The sequence below is a fragment of the Propithecus coquereli genome, unplaced genomic scaffold (assembly GCF_000956105.1).
Source record: "Propithecus coquereli isolate 6110/MARCELLA unplaced genomic scaffold, Pcoq_1.0 Scaffold59, whole genome shotgun sequence".
Lineage (NCBI taxonomy): Eukaryota > Metazoa > Chordata > Mammalia > Primates > Indriidae > Propithecus > Propithecus coquereli.
This window is the reverse complement of record NW_012151840.1, coordinates 7,789,704-7,796,735: the sequence shown is the minus strand read 5'-3', so window position 1 is coordinate 7,796,735 and position 7,032 is coordinate 7,789,704.

Here is a 7,032-nt window from a genome sequence, read left to right as displayed (position 1 = left end):
GTTTTGTCCATTTTTAATTGATGTGAATATTTTTTGACTTTTTACAAAAGCTTTTTATATTGGAATAGATTTAGATTCACAGAAAAGTTGAGAAGATAGTAGAGAGAATGGAGTAAAGCAGATGGAATGGATTTTGAGTGGACCAACTCACACTTAAAGTTGTTTTAGCATCCCTCCCCAAGAGCAATGTATATTTTTCAAAGACATCCCCATATTTAAATCTGCAGACAAAATGTGGGATAAAAGAGCATAACATACTAACCTCTCTGAGCGTGTGTTTCTGGAAGTGGAGAAGGGAATGGGAGTGTGATAAACAGAGAAAATAATTAGACAGCAAGGGCCATGCTCAGAGCCACCACCAGAGTGTGTCCTGAGCTAAGGGACATGATTACTTATGCACCTGAGCTCTAAGAAAATACATTAACTAACAAGGGACATGAAATTTCAAAAATGCTATAGGAAAACAGAAAATGTATTCAAGCAGACCAGTCCAGTGAGAAAAGGCAGGAAGAGATTTCAAAAACAAAACAAAACAAAATAAAACACCAGAAACCACACAATGAAGTGGCGAAAGTGAGAGTAGTTTTGCCGAAATCCCCAGCATAACACTAATGGCCGCTAATTATAATGGATCTAAATCTCTCTGACTGGATATAAAGTAAATTCTGGCAATAACAGTTTATTAGACAGAGAACGGTTAAATATTAAGAGCAATACGAATCTGTGACAGGCCTATTGTAAACAAAGAACAAGAATGAAAACAGGAATGTCCCATAAAGGCAAACAGCAAAAGAACACTTTACATTAGATGTAAAATGTAATATCCTAGCATCTACCCAGAATTGAATCGAATCAAATCGAATTGTTTTTCCCTGAACTGGTCGCCTTGAGGGACCCACCAGGCTGCGGTGAAGGAAAGAAATCTTGGAGTGAAATGTTCATTTATTCGCTCTTGTGTAGGTCTCTGTAAAACGTAAGAATTTAAAAGCAACATTTGATCCCCGGCCCTTTCCAGGGACTGGAAAGAGGTGACAGATGAAGAGAAGCCCAGTTATCACCCAGATCTTCTGGAGTAACCCAGGCACACCCCCAACAAGCCGGCTTCCCACCCCGTCCTCAGTGGGTTCTGAAGGCCAGTTTGGGAAAAGAAGTGGTGTTCGTCTCAGGGTTGGGCGGTATGAAGCGAGGCGAAGGCAAAGAGAATATATCAGCAAGTGAGGAAATGAACTTTCCAGCGTCTCAGGCCAGATACACGACCAGAGAGAAGAAACTGGGTGACTTTCTGCTGTTTTCCTACAGAGGTTTGTTATGCGGTAGGTACAGGGTCTGCTTCCGAACTAGGCTATTTCAAGTAAGATCTTTCTGTCTAAAGCCGGAACTTTGCAGTGTTGCCTTGACATAAATCTCCTATGCGAGCCTTTGGTCTGGGAGCCTTTTTGTCGTTGTGAGTCACGTTTTCTAAAGAGAACACAGCGGAAATCGTGAAGCTGCTTTTTCTAAGTCCTTCTTACAAGTCTCTGCGTTGATACGTGGGTTGACTCTGGGCGGGGCGGCATTGGTGGTTCAGTGGTAGAATTCTCGCCTCCCACGCGGGAGAGTCTCCCGGGTTCCATCCCGGCCAACGCAGCTGTTCCTCTACCCCGCCCAGTGCTTTGACACTCATTACAGTGCCTATTCCGCAGCTAAGTCAGGTCCTTTTCAGGTTCTGAGCTTTAGGAACACCGGGCCCGATAAGAGAAGGAAAAGGGAACCACTGTATACCCTTCTGGTTATATCCGCAAGGGATTAAAGAATTTCTCTACATTAAAGAATTTCTCTAAGCAGGGGTTTTGTAGAGAAAGTCTCTCCCTGAAGCAGCGTGTCTGGTTGGTTTTTGCGGTCTTGCATATTTCATCCCCAAACCAGTGTTGCTTTTATTCTCCCTTCTGATGGATCCCTGGATCCAAAGAGTCATCTGGTCACCCATTCGCTTCCTGGATTTTGGACAGACCACTGGACCAAGTCTCACTATGGAGTGGGGATCAAGAAATGAAATTCCCGAAAGGGGAGAGGCTGCGGGGTGTGCCTAACACGCCTTGCTGGGGAGGCGTCAGGGGCCTCAGGAAAGGGGGAGGAATCTGCCTAGAAGTGAGGGGAGCTTCCGGCAGAGGGCCTTTGGACCTTCCTGTCGAGGGAGGAAGGCCCCAGTGGTCTTGGTAAAATTAAGGATCAGCCCCCACCCAAGGTGGAGAGCAGCATGTCCCCCCAAATCATCTCTATTACTCTTGTTTTTTTATTCTCCAGCAGGAAAATCTTCCCTCCAGGAGATTACTTTCCATGCTTATGGCTAAGCAGCATGGGGAGGAGGCCATGGCAGTCACTAGCTCTGGAGGTTTGGGGGTGGACACTCTGGAAAAGGAAAGCCCAGGGATCATCTGGTTTGTCCCCACCTGTCTTCCTCAACAAACTCTTTTCCTCAGCAAAGCTTATGTGGGTTCCAGGTGTCGCATGGCAGCTGCAGCACATTGGCGGATTAAGTGCCACTGATAAATTTCTTTCTTGAAGGGATAAGAAATGCAAGTGGCAAGAGCCAAACCAAAAACCCTTTTCTCTATCTTCTGCTTTCTCTTTGCTACCTGTGAGCATCTACTTCCACACACACCAGTTCAAGATGTCTTTTGGCCGGGCGTGGTGGATGATGTCTGTAATTCTAGCACTTTGGGAGGCCGGGGTGGGAGGACTGCAGGGGCTCAAAACCTGTCTGGGCAATAGCTAGACCCCTCTCTGCAAAAAACAACAAATAGCCTTCCACCTCTATGGAGGTTTACAATTTTTCACAGCTCCTGTAAGCCATATTTCCTTCTTGCTTTTAGAATTCTTCCTGGGTCGATTGTGAGGAACTGGTCAGCAGTCCAGACTGGTTCAATGTCCTGGGTCATCTGTCTGTTTTGGATATTAGGGTAAAGCTTGCCTCATAGAACAGAGTTCAGACGTGTTCCCTTGGCTCCTAATTTCTGGAAGAGATTGCAAAGAGTAGTATTGGCATCATTTCTTCCTTAAATGCTTGGTAAAACTCACCAGTGAAACCATCTAGGGCTGGTGCTTTATTTTGGAAGGTTGTTAATTGTCCCATCAATTTCTTTGATACTTATGGTCCTATTTAAGTTATCTATTTCTCCTGTGTGAGTTTTGATAGATTGTCTCTTACAAGGACTTGGTCTATTTCATCTAAGTTATCAAATTTGTGAGTGGGGAACTGTTCATAATAGTCCTTTATTATCCTTTTATTGTCCACGAGATCACTAGTGAGGGCCCTTCTTTTCTTTTTGATATTAGCAATTTGTACCTTTTCTCATTATTTCTTGACTAGCGAAATAGAGGTTTATTCATTTTATTGATTGTTTGAAAGAACTAGCTTTTGGTTTTGTTGATTTTCTCTATTAATTTCCTGTTTTCAATTTCCTTGATTTTTATGGTTTCTTTTCTTCTGATTCCTTTGGACTTAATTTGCTCTTCTTTTTCGAGTTTCCTAAAGTGTAAGCTTAGATTATTGGTTTAGATCTTTTTTCTTTGCTAATATATGCATTCAATGCTATGAAGTTCTCTCTTAGGACTGCTCTTGCTGTATCCACACATTTTTGTGAGTTGTATTTTCATTTTCATTTAGCCCAAATATGCAGTTTCTCTTGAGACTTTTCTTTGATCCATGTGTTCTTTAGAAGTGTGTTGTTTAATCTACAAATTTGGGTTTTCCAGCTATATTTCTGTTACTGATTTCTCCTTGAGTTCCACTGTGGTCTGAGAGCATCCTTTGGATGACTTCTATTCTTTTAAATGTGTTGAAATGTATGATATGGACTGGAATGTGGTAGATCTTCCTTCCCCACAGCCTGTTTTCTTCTCTGCCTTCTTCAAATGAAGAGTCCAACATGAAAGTCCTAGTGCTCTGAGGAGCAGTGGCGTGCTCCTGAGGCTGCCAACTCGTCACAAGTCAGTGAATGGTGGCCTCTCCTTGGCTACAATGCAGAACTGATCTTGAGACGTACCTTTGCAAGGTGGCAATGTGTTGGGAGATAGTCCCCAGAGCCTGGGCAGTGGATGAGGTTGTCAGGATGAGGTTGTCAAGATGAGGTGGGAAGGGAGGTGCCCAGAGGCAGAAGGGGCCAAGCGCCAACACCTCTGCATCCGATCTCAAAAAGGACTCAAGGGGATGCAGAAATGGAGACAGCGTGGATGGAAAACTCTTTCAGGCTAGGCTTCTGGGCCCTGAACTGTTCTTTGTTCTTACCCCTACAACCTCCTGTACTTGCTGTAGTCTTAGTTGATGGAAAATCCCTCTTTTCACATGCTCGGTGCAAAAATCATAGAGTTTTCTTTGACTGCCAATCTTCCTCTCACACCCTGTATCCAGTTTGAGAGGAGTTAGTGTTATCCTGAACAGTCATGTCTGGACTTAAATCTACACAACCTCCTTTTTTCTGGTCTATGAACTTGGGCAAGTCATTCTTCTCATAAAGGACTGATTGAACTCAATAGCTGGGGTTCACTCAGACACTAGGGTCTCAAACCTAAATCCCTTAATTACAAGACTGTAGGATTGAGCCATCTCTGTGCCTATTTTTTAACTCTAGCCTCAAAATCAGCCTTTCCAGGCATATGCACAAGGGCCAAGTAGAGGACTGGACAAAATTTATGAGGCAGGGCTGGTTTTGCCCCCTAAGAAGATTTTAGGCAGAGTTCTGAAATCATCAGGAATTCAATTTTCCTTTCTTGGATGAGAAGGTCCATAGTTTTCTCCTAGCATCAGACAGCACCAGATCTGAAAAAGATATCTAAGAATGTTATTCCTTTGCTCAAATGCTCTTTCTCCAAAATAGCACAACTACAGTCCTCCCTAGAATCATGACCCACTTATGAGCACTGCTCTTGCTGCTACCATCATCCCCCTTTCAATTTATCACCTGTTTGACCTACACTCCTTCCCATATGGCTGTGCTTTCCAGCTCAGGTGTACTTTCCTACTCACAGAACTAGCAATAACTGCAGCCTTGCTAACTAACACTTCTCTTAGCCCCACCACCAGACAAATGTCACTGGATTTGACAGATAAAGAATCTTAGGATTGTCCCTGTTGCTTGGTGTTAGGGACTGAATTGTCTTCTTCAAAATTCACATGGCAAAAGCCTAACCCCCAAAGTGACTGCATTAGGAGATAGGGCTTTCAACAAGGTAATCAAGGTTAATGAGGTCATACAAGTGGGGCCCTAATCTGGTAGGAATGATGTGCATCTAAGAAGAGGAAGAGCCCAGAGATCTCTCTCTCTTTCTCCACACAGGCACAGAGGAAAGGGCATGTGAGGACAAAGCAAGAACGCGGCCTTCTACAAGCCGAGAAGAGAGGCCTCACCAGAAACCAACCCTGCACGCACCTTGATGTTGGACTTCTGGCTTCTAGAACTTTGAGAAAAATAAATGCTGCCGGAAGTCAAAGGAAAGTAAAGGCCGGGCCCAAGAACAAAAAAACAAGCAAAAAGGAAAAGAAAAAAAAAATTAAGGTGGGAAAGATATAAAGTTCCAAAATTGCATCCTCTACCCACACCCAGACCTTAGAAACTTTTCCAGTGGAAGCTGCACCTTGTGTGTCCTCAAATTTAGTCTGAGCACACAATCACTTCAACAACTAAGGTGACTTTTCCAATTTCTCCCATCACCTGCTTGGGGAGACAAGTATTTCAATTATCCTTTCCCATATTCATTGAGACGAATGTTCTGAGGTTGTTAAAGAATGTGGTGTATCCAGGTATTGTTGCCTTTCTCTGTGCCAAGAGAATCATCTTCACTCTGCTAGTCCATATTTGACCATAAGTTGGAATCCCAGCAAATCTTAACTGCCTCTGAGAAACCTAATATAAGATACACCCAATCTCAAACTTGTACAAAGATTAGTACGGTAATTAAGGAGAAAGAGCCCCATTACAAAAAGTCAACTAGAGCTATGGGTGATAGTTGTAAGTTTCAGCACTGGTCTGTACCCAGGTTCCCCGTCTGCATCAAGTGTATAGGCTAATTTGCATGGATCTTCCAGGTGCTCACTATCCCTACCTCATGACCAAAAGGAAGTGATCAGCTAAAAGAATTTGTGTAGGGTACTGAAGGGAACTAAGTCCAGAAATACATGAGAAGAAAAGGGTTTCATAAAACAGATATGTAATTCTATATCTGTTTAAGAGGTAGAAAGCTGTTCCTACTCTAACAAGAGAAAACTGTATGATCTGCAAAGTCATACCTGTTTTGGGCCCACCAGAGAGCTGAGGTTGCAAGGCCACAGGGTCAACTGAAGTCCAAAGCATGACAAAGCCCTCCATGGAGGGACAAATACATGAAACATTTCATCTTTGGCAAATAATGGAATGAAAAGAAAATCTGAGTCCTCTCTATTCAAAAAGCTAAGCCGCAGCTGTGTAACTTTCTGTATTTGCTTATGAAGTCTTTTACTTATCACTCTGGTTAAATGAATGACTTTTTTCACAGTGACTTGTGGTCCTATTTTGATCAAGTACTCTAAACTATCTTTGATGTTTTTAATAAACTTCCCAAAACCAAATTCTAAATTAAGCCTTTTTGATCTCAAACTAACTTCAAGAGCTTCCAGAGGGCCCCTGGAATATGTAAAGAGAGTTTATTCTCTCTCCTTCTAAGAAGGGAGATATTAAACTAGTTAGGCCTGTTTCATGTGTTCAATTTGCATAGGAAGCGTTGTCAGATAAGAATGATGTTTTATGCTAGCACTCTGGGAGGCCGAGGTGGGAGGACTGCGTGAGCTCAGGAGTTTGAGACCAGCCTGAGCAAGAGCAAGACCCCGTCTCTACTAAAAATAGAAAGAAATTAGCCAAATAACTAAAAATAGAAAAAATTAGCTAGGCATGGTGGCACGTGCCTGTAGTCCCAGCTACCCGAGAGGCTGAGGCAGGAGGATCACTTGAGCCCAGGAGTGTGAGGTTGCTGTGAGCTGGGCTGATGCCACGGCACTCTAGCCCAGGCAAGAAAGTGAGA